Raw genomic sequence first — 20,302 nt, 5'->3', positions numbered from 1 at the left:
TTCCTGAAACATATTTCTGTAACATGCCATCATATGCAAATGGAAAGAAACATTAGCTACCAACAGTGAACCCTTTCTGTGGGGTATCAATATGCATTAAAATCCATATAAAATACAAAACAGATGGGGGGTGCTGGCATTATAGAATCTTTTGCTAGATTAATCTAATGTTGTTAATATATTTATGTCAATATATTACTTCTGGCCCATAAGCAAGAGAGTTCTGAATTATTTATTCTGTTTAATTTTTTTAAAACCTTCAATATTTTCAAATCCCCCCCCCCTTTTTTTTTCTGGGACCTGTGTCTGGCTGATACTAAATAGTTGGTAAATTTAGGGGATTAGAACCAGTATCTTCAGCTTTGTTTTTATTGGGCCCATACAAAATGAGTTAACTTGGGGTGCCTGGGTGGTGCAGTCTGTTAAGCATCCAAGTCTTGGTTTCGGCTCAGGTTGTGATCTCAGGGTTGTGAGATTGAGCCCTGCATTGGGCTCGCTGCTCACTATGGAGTCTGCTTGAGACTCTCTCTCCCTCTCCCTCTGTCCCTCCTGCCCCACTCCCTCCCTCTCTCTCTCTCTCTCTCTCACTCTCTCTCTCCCTCTCAAATAAAGTTAAATTAAAAGTTAAAAAAAAGAATAAGAAACAAAATGAGTTAACTCATCTATATTGGTATTTGAGAAAAGAATGTACAATAATCCAGGAGCAAGAAACAGATTCTAGAGCCAAATATAATTACTTGTTAATTGTAACAATGGCAGCACCTAGAATTGGCTGAGGGTAGTCCTTTAAGTCAGACTCTCTCAACAGCATTAAGAGCAGAATTTAAGAACTGTAACTAATTAACCCTGTGTAAGCCAAAGATCTATACAAAGCTACTGGGAAACTCAAAGGGAATATTTGCACACCAGGAAATTCCAAACAACAAACTCCAGCCAGGAATGCACAGACACCTTAAGTGCATGAAATGAATGAGGCACGCAAGTCAGCATGTGCAAGTGGTCAGAAGTGCTGAAATCCTAGCTGTAAAGTAAATACAAACACACAGCCAAAGAATCTGTGGCAGGACTAATAAGGAGTCATTGAAAATTTGATAAATTTGACCACATAAAGGCCAACCTTTGAAGTTAAAATTGCCCAATAAATAAAATTGAGAATCAGAGACAAACCAAATAAATTACTTGCAACATATCTGTCAAAGTATCATTATTCTTGGCGTACAATTTGCTGTTCAAATCAATAAGAAAAAGATGAACACCAAAGTAGTAAAATAGTTAAAGGCATAAAGGGAAAATTAATCCAAAAATGGAGAAAAATAAATTTACATGGCAAATCAATACGTGAAAATCTTCAATCTCAATACTCAAAGCAATACAGTTTTTAAAACAATGAGTTTCAATGCTTTACTTCTCAAGTTTTAGAAAGATTTAAAATGTGTTAACACCAGTGTTGATGGTCTACAGGGAAAAACTGTTATATACTGCTGTTAAGAGTGTTACTTTATGAAAAGCTATTTGGTAATATATACCAAAATCCTTAGTGTAATTTACCATTTAAATTCTAGGAATTTACTGGGAAAATTTCCATTGAAAAGTACAAAGACTTAGCTGCAAACTTGTTATTCTACCCATTACTGATAAAAAAATAGATATATCCTAAATATTCAACAATTATGGTATACACATACAATGAAAAAAAATATTAAAAATATTAAAAATGATGCCCTAGAATAATTAAGATGGAATGATGTTTCCAAAGAACATGTTACTATGTGTATATTGGTGCCCGTAATTCCTTTTCGTAATAGCCTGTGAGCATACAATTCTGGTGTAATCAGCACTTGTGTCCATAATTTCCATTCAACTCAGAACTTTTTTTAAACACAGAAAAAAGACAATGGTGTTTTAAGAAATACAAACAACCATATATCCCTATCATATCCTTTCTTACTTACTTTACTTCCCTGTATGAGCTAACTACTTATGCTGAAAATAATACAGAAGGAAAGGAAAAGACAGGGCAACCCATAGTCCCTTTCACCTTTCAGTTCTTCCTTAGTAATGAGTAAGCCAAAGGTAGAAAGTGTTGTTGGAATGTATGCATACCAAGAAGTGGAATAGAAGTGATGAGGGAGCAGAAGGCTAGCTGAGGACAAAGCACAAGCTGACACCCAGCGACCTCGATTCCCTCCCACTACTGGGTGGGATATGTGTGACATTCCTCCAGGAAGCTCCCAACTATCTTAATGTTAAGGTCTTACTAGAGGGAAAAATAATCTTAACTTGACAATGACAAGGCCTCCAGTATCTTATAGGTCCTCTTTAGCACATGAAAGTTCTTTTGAAAACCTACCATTTTCCTTACCTCCCCGCCCAACCCCATAGTATATATTCAGCCACCCCTCACAACCCCAGTACGGCAGCTCTTTCTGCCCATGGGTCTTGTCCCCATGCTTTAATAAAACCACCTTTTTGCACCAAAGATGGCTCAAGAATTCTTTTTTGGCATCAGCTCAGGACCCCACCCCATCAAACCACACCTATATTCCAAAACCACATCAGAAGCAGTTGAGTTTGGTTTATGCAGAGTTTCCACTACCCAGGTAAGAACGAAATACATATGCATGTGATGAAGGAACAGAAGGCAAGCTGAGGGCAAAGCAGAAGTTGACACCCCACCCCCACTGCCCCAGATGGGATGGATGTGACACTTCCCCTGCACTCCTGGTGGCCCTAAAGCTAAGGAAAGGAAAAACAAATAGTTAACTTATAGAGATCACAAAGGGCAAGACATGAGTCTTCCTCAGTTTACAAATGTCTTAGCAATCTACAAGAACAAAGCATTTCTATCAATAACCTAGCTTCCGGAAGGAAATGTAGATACAATTAAATGTCCTTATAACCTGCAGCCCATTGACAGATACTTAAAGCAGGCAGAGTATAATGTTCTTCCAGGAAGTTCCCAACTATCTTAATGTTAATGCCTTGCTAGAGGGAAAAACAACCTTAACCTGACAATGGCAAGGCCTCTATCCTGTGAATCTTCTTTAACATATGAAAATCTTTTTGAAACCTCCCTTTTCCTTACCTCCCCCAACCCCATAGTATATAATCAGCCACCCCTCACAACCCCGGTGCAGCAGCTCTTTTCTGCCCACAGGTCCTGTCCCCACGCTTCAATAAAACCACCATTCTGCACCAAAGACATCTCAAGAATTCTTTCTTGGTTGTTGGCTCTGGACTCCACCCCACCTCATCTCACCTATATTCCAAAACCATATCACATGTACCAGCTACAAAATAGGAACTGTATCATTTCAATGACTAGGCATAAGAGTTAAATGTCTTTATATTTCATTTAAAGCTGGTCTTGCATAATATAAAGGTGAATGCTAAAATTCATGCTAATAATTTTAAATTTTAATTTTTCTTTACTCATAATGGCATTAAACAGAAAATAAAAACACCATGACAGATCTAAAGACCTGAAAATAGGAAAATGCCTCATATTTTAATATTTTTGATGGCACTTTTACCTGCTTTTTGAACAAGAGATCCCACATTTTAAAATTTCATTTGGCTCCACAAATTATGTAGCAGTCCTGACTAGAAGAAGTTTTAGTTTTTATTTTTGTTCATATATATATTTTTTGTTTTACAGTTTTTGCTCAGTTGGAATATGCTGCCAGGAAGTTTAAGAGAGCCCATCAATGGCACTGGCTTCCTTTCACTACAAGAGATTAAGAAGGAGATCATATACTATTACAGTTAAAGAACCACCCATCTAACACCTTTAATTTATAGATAAGAAGCCTAGAGTTATAAAAGACTTCCAAACAGCAACCCCGTACCTGAACAGAATTGAATACATAGGAGGCAGGAGGATCCTAGCCCTTTTGAAATGTTTGTATTTTGGAATATTTATTTATAGCAGTAAATGCATATGTTAAAAAAGAAAGAAAGAAAGAAAGATCTAAAATCAATAAATAAGTTTCCAGCTTAGGAAATTAGGAAAAAAAAAAAAAGAGAGAGAGAATATTAAATTCAAAGTAGGGGGGGAAAGGGAAATAATAAAAAACTAGAGCAGAAATCTTTGAAATTGAAAACTGGAAATCAATAGAGAAAATGAACAAACTCAAAATCTAATTCTCTGAAAAGATCAATATTAAAAATTGATAAGCCATTAGCCAGGTAACTAAAAAGAGAGAGAAGATACAAATTACTAATATCAGAAATGAAAGAGGAGAAATTACTACAGATCCCATGGACATTAAAAGGATAATAAAGGATTTCTATGAATAACTCTATGCCACATATTTGATAACCTACATTAAATGACCAATTCTGTAAAAGACAATCTGCCAAACCTCACATGTGAAGAAACAGATGATCCGAACAGACTAAATCTATTAAAGACATTGAATCAAAAATTAATTATCTTCAAAAAAGGAAACACCAAGTCCAGATGGGTTCACAGGTAAATTCTATCAAACAGTTAAGTCAGAAATTATACAAATTCTTTACAATCTCCTCCAGAAGATAGAAGCAGAGGGAATACTTCTTAATTCATTCTGCAAGGCCAGGATTACCTTAATACCAAAATGAGACAGACATTACAAGAAAATTATAGACCATTATCTCTCAAGAACATAAATTCAAAAATCCTCAACAAAATAGCAAATCAAATCCAACAACATATAAAAAGGATTCTACACCATGACCAAATGTTATTTTTACTAGGTATGCAAGCTGGTTGAATGTTTGAAAATCAATTATTATACTCCATCATTTCAACAGGCTAAAAAGAAAAACAAGATGGTCATATCAGTGGATTCAAGGGAGACGAACCATGAGAGACGATGGACTCCGAAAAACAAACTGAGGGTTCTAGAGGGGAGGGGAGTGGGAGGATTGGTTAGCCTGGTGATGGGTATTAAAGAGGGCACGTTCTGCATGGAGCACTGGGTGTTATGCACAAACAATGAATCATGGAACACTATATCTAAAACTAATGATGTAATGTATGGTGATTAACATAACAATAAAAAATTTTTAAAAAGAAAAGCATTTTAGAAAATGTAAGAACGATTCATGATAAAACTTCTCAGCAAACTAGGAATAGGGGGAAACTTCCTTAACTTGATAAGGACTCCAGAAAAACCCTACAGCTACATTATTCTTAATGGCAAGAAACTTGAAGTTTTCTTACTAAGATCAGTAACAAGGGAAGGATGTCCCCTGTCACCACCGTTTTTTAACATCATGCTGAAAGTCTTAGCTAATGCAATTAGACAGAAAAAATAAAAATAAAAAAAGAAAGAAAGAAAAGGTATTCAGATTGGAAAGGAAGAAATAAAACTGTCTTTGTTTGAAGGTGACATGATTGTCTTTGTAGCAAATCCAAAAGAAAAAACAAAAACAAAAAATCTCCTGAAATTAATAAGTGATTATAATAAGTTTGTAGGATAAAAGGTTAATGCATAAATATGAATCACCTTCCCAAACATCAACAATGAACAAATGGAATTTGTTCCATGGAACAAAATACCATTTGTATTAGCACCCCAAAAATGGAGTATTTTGTATAGACAAAATACATACAAAAACTATATGAGGTAAACTACAAAACTCTTATGAACAAAATCACTGTAAAACTAAATAAATGGAGATACATTCCATGTTAAACTCAGTTCTTCTCAACTTGATTTATAGATTCTAAACAATCCCAGTAAGTTATTTTATGGATATTGACAAACTGATTCTAAAGTTGACAGGCAAAAGACCCAGAATAGCTAACACAGTATTAAAGGAAAAGAACAAAGTAGGAGGACTGACACTACCAGACTTCAAGATTTACCATAAAGCTACAGTCTGTAATCAAGACAGTGTGACATCGGTGAAAGAACAGACAAACAGATCAACGGATCAGGATAGAGAGCCCAGAAAAAGACCCACATAAATCTAGTCAAATGATCTTTGACAAAAGAGAAAATATAATGGAACAATGATAGTCTTTTCAAGAATTGGAATCACTGGACATTCACATGCAAAAAAAAATATAGACACTGACTTCACTCTCTTCACGAACTGAAGCTAAACATAAATAAATTAAATTTCTTTTTGCTCCATAAGACACTGTCAAGAGAATGAAAAGATAAGCCACAGAATGGGAGAAAATATTTGCAAAATACGTATCTGATAAAGGCTGTCATCCAAAATATACAAAGAACTCTTAAAACTCAACAATAAGGGGCACCTGGGTATTTCAGTCGATTAAGCCTCCTACTCTTAGTTTCAGCTCAGGTCATGATCTCAGGGTCTTGGGTCATATCAGGCTCCCTGCTCAGTGGGGAGTTGGCTTCCCCCCCCTCCCCTTCTGCCCCTCCCCTCCTCGTGCTCTCTCTCTCTCAAATAAATAAATCTTTAAAAAACTCAACAGTAAGAAACAAACAACCCAGTTTTAAAAAATGGGCCAGAGACCTTAACAGACACCTCACCAAAAAAGATATACAGATAGCAAATGAGCATATGAAAAGAAGCTTCACATTATATGTCATTAGGAAAATGCAAATTAAAGCAGCAATGAGATACCACTAGACACCACCCACTAGAATGGCCAAAATCCAGAACTCTGATGACATGGAACAATAGGAACTCTTACTCATTTCTGGTGGGAATGTAAAAAGTACAACTACTTTGGAAGGCAATTTGACAGTTTCCTATAAAACTAAACGTATCTTACCATATGATATAGCAATTATTATCCTTGGTTTTTACCCAAATGAGTTGATAACTTATGTCTACACAAAAACCTGCACGAGGATATTTATAGCTGCTTTATTTATAATCATCCCAAATTGGAAAAGCAACCAAAATGTCCTTTCAGGTGGATAAACTGGTATGTCCAGATAACGGAATATCATTCAGTGCTAAAAATAAATGAGCCAGCAGGCCATGAAAAAGAAAAAAAAGAAGAAAATAGCCGGAGGGGAAGAATGAAGGGGGGGAAATCGGAGGGGGAGACGAACCATGAGAGATGATGGACTCTGAAAAACAAACTGAGGGTTCTAGAGGGGAGGGGGGTGGGAGGATGGGTTAGCCTGGTGATGGGTATTAAAGAGGGCACGTTCTGCATGGAGCATTGGGTGTTATACGCAAACAATGAATCATGGAACACTACATCAAAAAGTAATGATGTAATGTATGGTGATTAACATAACATAATAATAAAAAAAGAAAATACACGGAGGAAATTCAAATGCATATTACTAAGTAAAAGACACCAGTTTAATCATAAGGTAAGTCTACAAAATATCTTTTCCTTCTACTCTTCTAAATTACTGGCTGGGGCCCCTGTAACAAAAGATAGATTAACAAGAGAAAAGCATATAAATTTATTTAATATAAATATTATGTGACATGGGAGCTTTCATAAGGAAATGAAGACCTGAAGTAGCAGTAAACCTGAGCATTTTTATGCTAGGTTTGATGAAAAGTAGAAAGTTGTGAGAAATGTTAAAAGACAAAGGATAGGAGCTAATTGTAGTAAACTGGGAGAAAGTAAGGCCCATACAGATTCCTCTCTGTATTCCTCCACCTTCAGAGAGAAGAATTTTCCTTTCCTCTGGGTATAGGGAGGCACCTTTCACATGAGGGTCTTATAACCTGCTTCAGGAGAAGGTCAAAGGTACTTCTTACACCTGCCGTTTCTCAAATTCCTCCAACTTTAAATATTCAATATGCCGAGGTGCCATATTTTGGAGTAGTATGTCCTGTATCTCCTCAATTCCTGCTATATGACATTCTAGAAAAGGCAAAACTATAAAGACAGTAAAATGCGGGTGCCTGGGTGGCCCAGTCGGTTAAGCATCTGACTCTTGAGTTAGGCTCAGGTCATGATCTCAGGGTTGTGAGATCGAGCCCCATGTCAGGCTCCACAATGGGCATGGAATCTGCTTAAGATTCTTTCTCTCTCTCCCTCTACTCCTCCTTCCCCTTTCTCTGAACTCTCTTAAAAAAAAAAAAAAAAAAAAAAAGTAAAATGATTAGTAGTTGCTAGAGAGTAGTGAGGAGAGAGGGATGAATAGGCAGAATATTGAGGACTTTTAGGGTAATGAAACTATACTGTATGATACTACAATGGTGGATTCATCTTTCCAAACCCACAGAATGCACAGCACCAAGAGTGAACTGTAAGAGAAACCAGGTACTTTGGGTGATGTGTTCATGTAGGCTCATCAATCATAACAAATGTACCATTCTGGTACAGGATGTTGATGGTGGCAGAAACCCTGCCTGCATGGGCATAGTAGCTATATAGGAACCCTGTACTTTCTGCTCGGTTTTGCTGTGAACCTAAAACCCCTCTTTAAAAATAAAGTCTAAAATTAAAAAAAAAAAAGTCATTGCACTTAAAGAAAGGAGTTTAAACAGAATACTTAAGCAACGAGTATGCTAAAGAATTAGAACAAATGTGCAAAAGCAAAAGCAAAAGCTTGAGGCTAAGAAGTCAGTCATGTTTCATCAAGACTCACATTGACCTTGGCTCTTGGAGGTGAGGACTAAATGACTAAAGCCACTGAGTGTGAGGTTAAACCGCTGAATCTTATCTCAACTTTAAGTTAAAACAAAACAAAAAAAAGAGTTCAATTTTTACCTTTCTATTTTAACAATCTCCATGCTAGTCAGAATTTCTATTGCTTTGTACAGCTGGATCAGATATGCAGCAATGCAGTGGGGCAAGGGGGAAGCAGAATGGCTCAAGTCCACCCCAGGTTCAGCACTTGTCACCTCTGGTCTGAACTCGGTCACCCTCCTGGTTCATCTGCCTCCATTGTTCTGCAGCCCTCCACACCAAACCACCTTTGTTCTTCTGCCAGAATTATCTTGGAAGCTCAGATCACTCTCCTCTGCTATTTGCCACAGACTGAGCTAGCATGAAAGAGAAGCTTCTGGATTAGGAGTAAACTGTGCAGCTGCCTGGGAGAGGCTAAGAAACTGTTCCCAAACCCAGGATTTGGAAGGAATCTCTCATAATTCAGAAGGGACTTCAACCTCAGTATGGTGTACAATCTAACTCAAAAGAGCCAACAATGAGGAACTTCACTCATTTACATCTATACTAATGGCACTATAAGCATTTTCATTCAGCATCATTTGCTCACAGGACAATTTGCAATTGCTTGCCTCCCAGTAGTTAAGATTAGATGCTAATACACCGTGACAATGCTTTTCTTTGTGACAGGTCATGCATTGCCCCTCCCCCCATCTCTTTGCCTGTGACTTTCTGTGTTTGTGCCTCAGGATTTAGTAACTCCTGTACCGTCATCTTCCTGCCTCTCTGCCAATCCACCAATTCCTTTTACACATTTTTGCTATTTCCCTCTTCTTCAGAGATGGCATAAAATTCTAAGTTGACTTTTCTCCTTATTCCTTTATCATTCCCATGGGTTTCACTGCAAAAAAAAATCACTGTCTTTCTACAATTCACCTCTCTATTCTATTCCCATCTCTCCTTTTCCTTCTTTTTCACTTACTATTTTTTTAAAGCAACAAGATTTTTTTAACACCAGATAGGAACTTCTTATAAATGCTAAAAGAACATACCACTCTAAGTTCATGAATTTCTTGACTCCTATGAGAAACTGTAGCCACGGAGGGATCACTGTGGTTTTAAGTCAGGTCTCATTTCTTTCAGACATAAAAGAACATCAAGTGGAGGGAGGGGCAAGTCACTAGAAACAGAGAAACATCTAGAGCCAAGTTCCGTTTGAGGAAATACAGGAATTCCAGATGTAAGATAGGAAGCATGAAATTACCTGGAATCCTTAGGCTCAGGACAGATACTGAGGCCTTGCATATGAAGCAATGGATCTGGGGCTTACACTTTTGGTGACGAGAAACCAGCAATGATTTGTAAGAATACAAATTGTTAAGAGGTGTTTTTTTTTTAAGATTTTATTTATTTATTTGAGAGAAAGAGAGCGCGCGCACACGCACATGGGAACACACAAGCAGGCAGAGCGGCAGGCAGAGGGAGAGGGAGAAGCAGGGAGCCCTATGTGGGGCTTGATCCCAGGACCCTGAGATCATGACCTGAGCCAAAGGAAGAAGCTTAACCCACTGAGCCACCCTGGCGCCCCTGTTAAGAGTTTTTATTTGCTCCTGATCTTTGAATCTCTATCCTTATTTTTCATCAAAGATTTACAGTTCCTCAACTGTAAATTTTTGTATATGGGTGCTTTTAGTAACATTATCACCATGTTTAGGCAAGGAATTTGAAGGGAATTTTTTGATCTATTCTCAACTGCCTGTTCTTTTCAGGGGAAAAAATGCTTGATGAACAATTAGAGTTATATTAAAACCTTGTCTGTATTCTGACTTGAACAAACCACTGTAAAAAGAATAAAGATTTGTTTTTAAAGCAATCTGGGAAATGTGAATGTAGCCTGTACATTAGATGATAGTGAGGAATTTTTACTGTTGTGATGTGTGATAATGGCAAAATTGTTATTTAAAAAAATCTATCAGTCAGACAGCATAATAAAGCTTTCATGTAAGAGGTAAGACACATGATATCAAAGATATGCTTTAAGGCTCTGTAACTCCTCCAAAGCTAAAACAGAGGAATCTATGAAGTTGCAAAAAAAAAAAAAAAAAAAAAAATTATCGATCATTTCTGAGTGTGATTGGTAGGGGTGCCTATTCTCTAATTTTATGTGTTACATAATTTCCAAATATAAAGTGAAAAATTAAAACCAAATTCATTTGAAGTAGTCAAGGAACTAAATACACAACAAAAATAAATTTGGCAGCCAGGTGAACAAGAAAAATTAGAAATTAAACTTATTTTTAAATGCTTTCTAAAGAGTTAAATATAAACAGATGTTCCAAAATCATTTAAAATGAAGCAAAAAAAAAAAAAAAGGAAAGAAAAAGAAAAGACAATCTTAAAAGTCTCATAGAATTTATTCAGAATTAGGACCCTAGGCAAACATCAAAATAAACATGATGTGTAAGAGATAATTTCTAGAAGAATAGTCATTATTCTTCCCTCATACACTTTCCAAGTTCAGTCACATTTGATAAGAACCTTGATGTACTCATTTGCATAGAACCACTAAATGTTAGACCAGGAGAGAAACTTAGAAATCATTCTTATCTCACCTATGTTCTACGGGATATTATTTTGAGCTACCATTACAAATTGTCAAGCTCTCAAATTTCAAGGTGAGTAGATTAACAACATACTCTAATTTCAAATTATGCAAGGGACTGATAGTTGTTTTAGAAACCATGCCCCTCTCTGCAAAAATAATAACCGCTAATAATCACCAACGGCATATACTTGAACACTTCCATCTAAGGAGTTGAAGTAATCATGAACTTTATTTTGGCCTTAGACATTTCCAAACCATACAAATATTGAATTTGTATCACTACTCTACTACCAATCATTCCTATTATTCTACAAATTAATTATGAGTTTGAAATATGCTACCTTAAGACAAAATGCTTTTGACACATAATTTAGTTCCTGGCAAAGGCCAACATCTATGCTGAATATATCTAGTGTCTAATGTGGAACTCTTAAGGAGCTGTCAAACTGCTGCCTGGTGGCCAAATCTGACCGACCATCTGTTTCTGTAGAGAAAGTTTGACTGGAACACAGCCACACATACTCACTTATCTGTTATCTCTGGCTGTTTTTACACTACAACGACAGAGTGGAGACCGTAGACCACAAGCCCAGTAGGTATCATTTAGCTTTCTATAGACAAAGTTTACTAAACTCTGGTTTAAAGCATGACTCTCAAATGCCAAGGTCAGAGTCAATTCCCCCAAAAACTACCCTAATACAGAGATACAGAGAAATCCTTGTTGAGTTGCATAAATATGAGGATAATAACCATACTGATGTATGTTCATAATGATGACTCTATTAGTGAATTTTGAAGGAATTTTTAGTTTTTCTCTTACCATGGAGAACAGTAGCACCAGGAAGTTAGCAACAAGGATTATTTCTAGAAAAATATTCCTGTTTGCCCATGATTTCCATATTTTCACCACAACATTGGTGATAAGTCAAGAAAGACAAAAATAAGTAAGATCCATAAATCTTTGAATTCTCAATCTGAAGCCTACTACTGCCATAACTACTGTTTCTGAGTCAGAGACAAAAAGAAAATGGGAATATTTCTCGAGGATATTATTTATGTCTAGATGGGCAAAAGAATTTGATTTCTGAGATAAAAGCAGAAGAATCAATCTCTTTAACTCTTTTCTCCTGGCCTTATCATCACTCTTTATGAGCAATCTTGAACACTGTGCTTTGCTCACTGCAGTCCTCTTTAAACTTCATACAGGGGTATCAAGGAAGTTTAAATACAACTGAAGATACATTTTTCATGGATTTGTTTGCTCAAAGAAAATGGATGAAATCCAATGATCAGAGAACTTATGAGAGACAATTTTCAAATTTCAACCTTAAACGGTCTGTGGAGTATGGGATTTCAATAACATCAGGGTGGTCATAAGAAACGTGGCCAGGCCATCATGACATTGAGATCCATGAAGAGTATGATTTTATCACAGCAGAAACTTGAGTCTATTTGGGTTTTGGTATTTTTTGAGGAGACCTGTTATAAACATCTATCAAACTAGCTGTATGTTACAGGGGAAAACAAGACTTCCTCTAGAGATAAAGCATCAGTCAAATAGAATAATATTCATGAAAGAAATATGAACATGCTCCTTATTAAGAAGGTGGTTTTTTTTCCTCTAAAACTTTAAGGATAAACCATAATGTCTTACAACATGTTAACAGAAACCTTCAAAGCTCATTTCATATAGGACTTGTTTAATCAGTGAGTCAATTAATATTGAGGCTACAGTCAATCATCAATGTTTCTGTGGTAAATAAAAGAACCACAGAGTTCTTGTCATAGAAGTCTTTGGCTCTAACCAGGAAAGGAACAGTTGCATTAAATCTCATTCTAAATTTATATTTAGAGCCTAAGTGCAACAATCATAATAATGGTATACCTCCTAAATCTTTTTTGAAGAGATGTTTCAAAAATTATGCTATGTTTTCCTGTGCTTGTGCCAACTTCCTTAACTACTACACTAAAAGTTCTTTTTACTACTGCAATGACCAAACTTTATGAAAAGATACAAGCTGGATTTTGCCATTTCAATGCTCTTTACAAAGAAAAACTGGTAGTCAACTTTTTTTTTTTTTCAAACAGAAGTAATGTGGATTTCCCAGATGCACCGAAGCCTACTTTTATTTTTGAAATGTGTTATAAAAATCAGGGGTTTTTTTTGCAAACAAGACAGTAATGTTATTAATACATTAAAAAAAAAAAGTTTATCTATTGCCTAGTTGATAGGAAAGATGTATTCTAAATTTGCATAGCATATCTAAGCAAGTAGTACTAAGCAAGTACTAGTCAGAGGCCCCTTATTTGCTTTTATATAGAAAATTTTAATTTGGAGAAGTGTATTAAATTTTTTTTGATTAATTTTATTTTTTGAAAACATTTTTTTGTTGAGAAAATACGTGTTCTTAATATATTGGAAATCTTGTGGCAATACATACTCGCTGGATTGTTTTAATTCCTATTTTATTACTGATGGTAACTGATGAAAGACTCTTAACAGATGAAAGATGAGACAATAGCCAAGAAGAAAGAGTTGGAGACAATAAAGTCTTGGAACTTATCTTGTGCTCAACTAGCACAGTTTCAACAAGTGACATAAAGAGTGCTGGAGATCCTTATGTATTTAAAAATGCACCGGTGACAGTGCTAATGGACTGTCAGCTGGCTGGAAATGTAGAGTCAAATCCTGGCAGCAGGAATATGAAGGAGAAGTGAGGGGCAGAGTTAAGCCCATAGAGCCTATCTCATATGTGAGAGATAAAGTTTCATTTACCGTTGTACTTTAAAAAAAAGAGTTCAGAAATAACTTGGATTTGAGTTATAGCTTGCTGAAGGCTTTTATTTTTTTCATAATTTTTAAAGATTTTATTTACTTATTTGAGAGAGAGAGAGAGAAAGAGAGAGAGAGCACACAAGTAGGGGGAGGGGTGAAGGGAGAAGCAGACTCCCCACTGAGCAGAGATCCTAATGCAGGACTCTCCTGGGATCATGATCTGAGTGGAAGGCCAACGCTTAACCAACTGAGCCAGCCACCCAGGTGCCCCAAAAGGCTACTTTTAAAAAACAGTTATCCTTGGGGCACTTGGGTGGCTCAGTCAGTTAGGCAGCTGACTTCTGATTTTGACTCAAGTCATTATCTCAGGATTCTAGAATCGAGCCAAGTCTGGCTCCATGCTCAGTGGAGAGTATACTTCAGGATTCTCTCTCTCTCTGCCCCTCCCCCTGCTTGCTTGCTCACACTGTTTATTAAAATAAATAAATCTTTAAAAAAAATTACCCTCATTAATAAAACCTGCAGAAGTTTAGTGGGCAGGTAGACATGTTAAAAGTATAAAGTTTGTTTGTGTAGTATTGTGAAATGAAAATAAAATACTTTTTCTCTTCCATTCTGTAGCTAGGTTACATATGAATTATCCAAAGATTTAGGCCAGCAATTTTTGAGAACTAAAGAACTGCAATTTGCCATACAATTAAAAACCATTATTTCAGAAATGAAACAACCTAAAACTGGAGCTGAATTTCATAAAGCCTTCCCTCACGGCAGAGGTATGATTCATACATTCTGCAAGGAGAGAGGAGAAATTTTATCTGAGGTATGTTAGTGGCTACAGTTTTGCAAGTATTAATTTTTGTGATTTTTGACTATCAGTGTAACACTATTTTGCCATTTATCACAATCAATAAAACATTCAAATGACCACAACCTTCCAATAACTAGCTGGACCTTTAGAAATCGCAGAAAGCATCAACTAACTTTACCACTAAGCAAAATAGCAAATAACAAAATTGCTGGATTTTAAGAAACAAAAATATGAATATTTCATGATGGTAGCAATCTATAAGATATTACTCAACTAATGCTAAGGTGTGTCACATGAATAAACATCAGTGATGCTGACAAGTTTATATGTATCTACCTGCCAAGCACCTGAGAATACTAGAGAATAGAGTGTTGTAGGTAGACATAAAGTTCACCAGTACTCTGAAATTTTCATTTTAACCACTTGTGTAAAACTTTCCCTTTACCAAAGTATTCACCATCACTGCTAGGGAGCTATGAAATTGATTGGATTAACACCTCCCTTTCCCACTTTTTTGGTGACTGTGGTAATGGACTGTCAGATGGCTAGAAATGAACAGTCAAATCCTGGCAGCAGAAATATGAAGGAGAAGTGAGGGGCATAGAGTTAAGCCTATTAAGTTATCTGTGGGTTTTTTTTGAATTAATTGAGAAGTGAATGTAATGAGCTTTTGCTTAATTTGGGACATTCTCAATTTTTATCGCCTGGATTGTACACCTCATATATCTGGCACACAAAAAAAATATCAGCGGAACAGAAGCAATTCTGTTGGCACTTTAACTGTCTAAATATAACCCATTAATCTTAGTATTTACCTGAAAAGGATATGTTACAGGGAAAAGCCATTGATTAGCTCTAGAAATCTTCATTAAAGGACTGTCAACACATTCTCAGTCCTCGTGTCAAAAGTAGAATTTCTTTAAAGCTCTAACTACATTCTTTGGCAAAGCTTAGTAGGCAGATGCCAAGTCTACATTTGATTCCTATATAACTGGAAAAATAACATGGAGAAACACTGCTTCCATTTATCTTGATCAAGTATCACTCATTTTTGACAAAATAAAGTATAATCTTACCCAAAAGAGAAATTAAAGGACATTGAGAGACCTGTTAGAAGTTAGAATTTTAAATAAAATTAGCTTCAACAACAGGGCACACTAATAAGGAGAATTTAGGACAATACTTCAAATAATGATTGTTGAAGATGTAAGGAACTAATTTGATCACATCAAGTAAGTTCTGCTAGTGCAGACTAATGAACTCACAGAGTATTGGGTTTGGAAATGCTGAAAGCTGAGTGGAATAGGGGCTCCAAAATATAGGATAGATAAGAATTGAAGAATATTTAGCTTACAGAATTTAAGAATGGCATCAATTTAATAAGAATTCTGTCTGGGTGCAGGGTGACCATGTGATTATTAACAAAATAAAGTGAGTCAGTTTTTTCTGGGCAACTGCTTTTCCAGAATTGCTCTGGACCCTGTAATGACTTTGAACTCTTTAGGTTTTATTGTTTCCACATCTGTTATTTCTTTTGGGGGTTACTTCTTGTCTTAACCTTTTCATTCTCCACTTAACGGAGAGATTACTGCTAACCCCCCCAGACAACTGAATCTTTGGTGATCTTCTTCTCTGGTCCCAGTAGCTGCCACTGACATTACCATGCCCACTGTTATCTGCTTCATGGCTGTTTCCATCATTCCACCACACAGTCCCGCCCCTCTGCCTAGTATGAGTATTTATGATCAACAGCTATCCTGTTATACATCACTCTAGCCAATTTTACATAGTTTATTGTATTCTTTCTTCAGCTCAAAGTTAGGTTGTCAATAGCCATTGCTTCTTAAAAGTCAGTGTAGTAAATATCTTCCTGTCCTGTTCTGTCTTCTTGCTCATGTCAATTTACTGCATTGTCCGCAAAGTCCTCTGAATTTGGTACCACATGGGAAGATGAACATTAGAGATGTCACGGAGTTCTCAGTGACTAAAATCTATCTCAGTTTAGTGGGGTTCAGAGTGGAAAAAAAAGAAATGGATGGCAGCTTCAGTCCAGCAAGGGCAGGTATGGGAAAGATAAACAACTCAGAATGAGCCCTGGCCATTATGTGGGACTGGACAGTTAGAAAGGCCATGGTCATTATCACCTTAAATAGCCAAGACACAACGAATTGTACAAACATAACTGTGATAAGCAAAACTTAACTCCTTGACAAACTGGATCATCAAGCTTCAGATCCAGGAGGAAGATTCAAAAAATGATGTTACTAGCACCAAGGATACATCCAATACAGTTGCACTAAAAATGCTCTTGCCTAGTTGGAGAAAGTCATACTCTCTCATCATTTCCAAAAATATATACATGAATATTATATATGAAAGATAAATAATATATGTAATAAATATATGTAAATATGTATATAAAAGATAAATTTCATTTGGGATTAGTCTGGTGTTTGGGGGCTCCATTGTCCCATGGGTACACTGGGTCATAAATTATCTATACCATCCTGATAAAACACAAAAGTATTCCTCAAATTATAAAGGACTCCATTCTCAGTGATCTAGTCAGGTTCTGAGTTGAGGGTGGAAGGTCATTAACTGGTACTTTACCCCATGTTTTTTCTAGGGTACTCAAACAAGCTTTTAATTATAATCTCATTCTCACAAACATGACAACATCAGGAAAAATAAGGCAGAGCTTACTTGGTAATCCCGATTGGCTGAAGACACAGATGTTTTGATATGTTATTTTTTTACATCTGGTACAACCACATTTACAAGGAGAATAAAATGTGTTCTCCTTCATCTGGGACTAATGGTAGAACTAAAAATTTACTGGGACTCAGACTTCAATGTGAACACAGTAACAAGTGTTTCTATATAGATCTATTCTTGTTTTACCCACTTTTCTTTGTTTAGAGCAATTGGTTTTGAATTAGTTTTAAACAAATTATCTTTTAAAATATATTTTTTAGTAATATAAAAGGGGTTCTTTCTGGCATTTTGATCCAGCAATGTTATGGGCAGAATCATAGGATTTATAACAGAATATTCAGGTATTTGTTCCTATTCAGAGTCCTGCTCTGGAGATTCTTGAGAGCAGCAGCAACTTCAACATTACTGTCAAAAATATGTTCTCCAAGCTCTCTCAAATAAACAAGGAGGGATCAGAGTATTCTACATACATGAATAATTTGAAAACAGCAAGTTCGGGAATAGTTAATGTTAAGATCTATCATTAACTACTGTCTGGGAGTAGAGAGAGATTACTGATTAGACATGCCTACCCATTAACTTCAACACTGTATTTTACCCATTAACTTCAACACTGTATTTTCTTATTTTACTGACACTACTCCATAGCTAGAAGTGAAGTGTTAATGTATTACACCTCATTGAGTATAAAGAGCAGCCGCACGATATTTCAAAGTCTATTTTAAAAGTGTACACTCTTACCTCTATCAAGCAATGTTGTAGCCAAATATTAGGAGAGCAGCCTGTGGATTGGACATTTTCCTTCTGTTCAGATTTACATTTTTAAAGGTTAACAGCTTAGTTAAATTTACCGTCCCAAGAAAGTCCTTACTAAGTATGAAGAATGGCTTGGAGCATAGAATGCTTAGTTATAAGAACCAAAAATCTCTGTAGAACAGAAATTGAATGGAGAGAGTTTCTTTCCAACATCAGACTTTCAGAAAAGCTTAATGATTGAAAATGAGGGATTTATATGGAAATCATTAGGATACTTTGAACTCAGTATTATGAAACTTCCAGAGATTTGTTCTTGTAAATACTTAGCACAATCTACTATGATATATGAATTTAAGGGCAAAAATTTTACCAATTTCTTAGACTCTTAAAGTTAGAAATTCACATTATCAAACTGAATTTCTCTCTTGATTCAAAAATGCCTCCTGCCTTTCTGAAAGAGAAGCACTTTTCCTCTTCTTGGCCACCACTAATGTTTTCTATTTTGGAACTTAAGTAATTTAAAGTTGTTCCTCACATTGCTCCAAAACTCACCATCTCTACTCCTGTCCACAGGAATAATACAGCACTGGTGTTTTCTCTCTTCCATATGACAACTTAAATATTTAAGGCAACTCCCTTATTATTCATAATGTTATTTCGCATATCCCATAAAGCCTTCCCCTTTTGGTCACTGTGCTAGGGACATATACTAGTTGGTCAGTGCCTTTCTTTACATGTTCTACATCATATTATTAGCCCAAAATCATCTTATGATTAACAAAACCACCATCAGTTTTTCATTTATACCATTACCATGGCAAGTCTTCATTACTTTTCATTTGAGAAGTTATTTAAATGCGAACATTTATATCTGTTACATTTAATTGTCATTGCCTACCTTATCCACGGTCTCTGCTGAGCTGACTCTGCATCATGAGATTCCCATTCCTGACCACAATCAACTGGGGTAGTTCCACACCCACCTGCCCGAGAACAGTCTTTTTATTGAGTATTCAAGGACAGGTTTCTTTGGTGACCTATATCAAAAAGATGAGAAGAGCTGATTAGTCATCTCCAGAATTAAAACAAAGGATATCTCAGAGTATGATATGAATATCAGTGGCAGCATACAAAATTAGTTTAGGTGCTATATATGATTTAAACAAAGAATGTTAAGAATGTTTGTTTACATATGTATTAGTAAAAACAAGCACATCAAACCCATTATTTTATAGACAGTGATTGCTTGGACCAAGAAAAAAAAAAAAAAGGAATCAATTTAAAGCTGGTTAAAGGAAAAAAAATACTAATAAAAGAGCCCTAATAAAAACAAATGAATGGAACATATTTTGAAGCCAATTCCCTTGAGATCAGTTTTACTACAAAATATATCTAGTCACCCTTTCCAACAAAATACACATTCAAATGTTATAATCATGTGTTCCATATCTCCTTTAGTCACTGATAAATTGGGCAATGAGATTTATAGCAAGAAAAAAAAAAAAGGAAACCAACAATTATTGGTGCATATTTTCTTTAGACAAAGTCCCACTCCTTACAGATTAGTTCCAGCAAAGCCACGCCAATCTACTACCTGTTAGACTTCCTAATTCGATGTCTGTGTTACCATGGTTGTTTCTTTTTTCAATTCCCCTTTTTGGAGTTTTAGAATCATGTCTATTTTGTTGATTCTCCAGGAGTCTATGAATATATGTGCATAGTTTCTGCAGTAGAGTGCTATTATTTTTTAATCGTAAAGATTGTAGTTGAAATGCTGTTATCACTGTACAATTGATTTCTTCATACAAAGGAGAGAAGTAAAGGTGAAGATAGAAATATCAAAAGACCTAGGAAGGTGAATCCTTGGTGAATCATTGACACCAGGAAAGACATTAAAAACCCAGTCATGGCCCTTTTAAAAAATCAAACTCCATCACCTTTCTGCAATGAAGAAATGTGGAACAAAGTAAAGAAATAGGCTTAGGATGCGGCAGATGTGGGGTTCAAGTTCAGCTCCTCCAGCTGCTACCTAAACGAACTGAAGCATATCATTTGCCATTCTTGTCTATAAAACGGGAAACGGCATGTCAA

General features: G+C 36.0%; 1 long non-coding RNA gene across 1 annotated transcript in view; it reads right to left on the bottom strand.

Annotated features, from left to right (window-relative positions):
• The window catches only part of LOC116636002, a 233,031-nt gene that overhangs the window by 126,686 nt on the left and 86,043 nt on the right, over positions 1 to 20,302 (bottom strand). The window contains exon 3 of the long non-coding RNA XR_004300269.1: positions 19,110 to 19,248. This is a non-coding gene — a long non-coding RNA (uncharacterized LOC116636002). The remainder of the gene's footprint in view (positions 1 to 19,109; positions 19,249 to 20,302) is intronic.

Source organism: Phoca vitulina, unplaced genomic scaffold, assembly GCF_004348235.1.
Source record: "Phoca vitulina isolate PV1807 unplaced genomic scaffold, GSC_HSeal_1.0 scaffold12, whole genome shotgun sequence".
NCBI lineage: Eukaryota > Metazoa > Chordata > Mammalia > Carnivora > Phocidae > Phoca > Phoca vitulina.
This window is presented reverse-complemented; position numbering and strand designations above follow the sequence as displayed.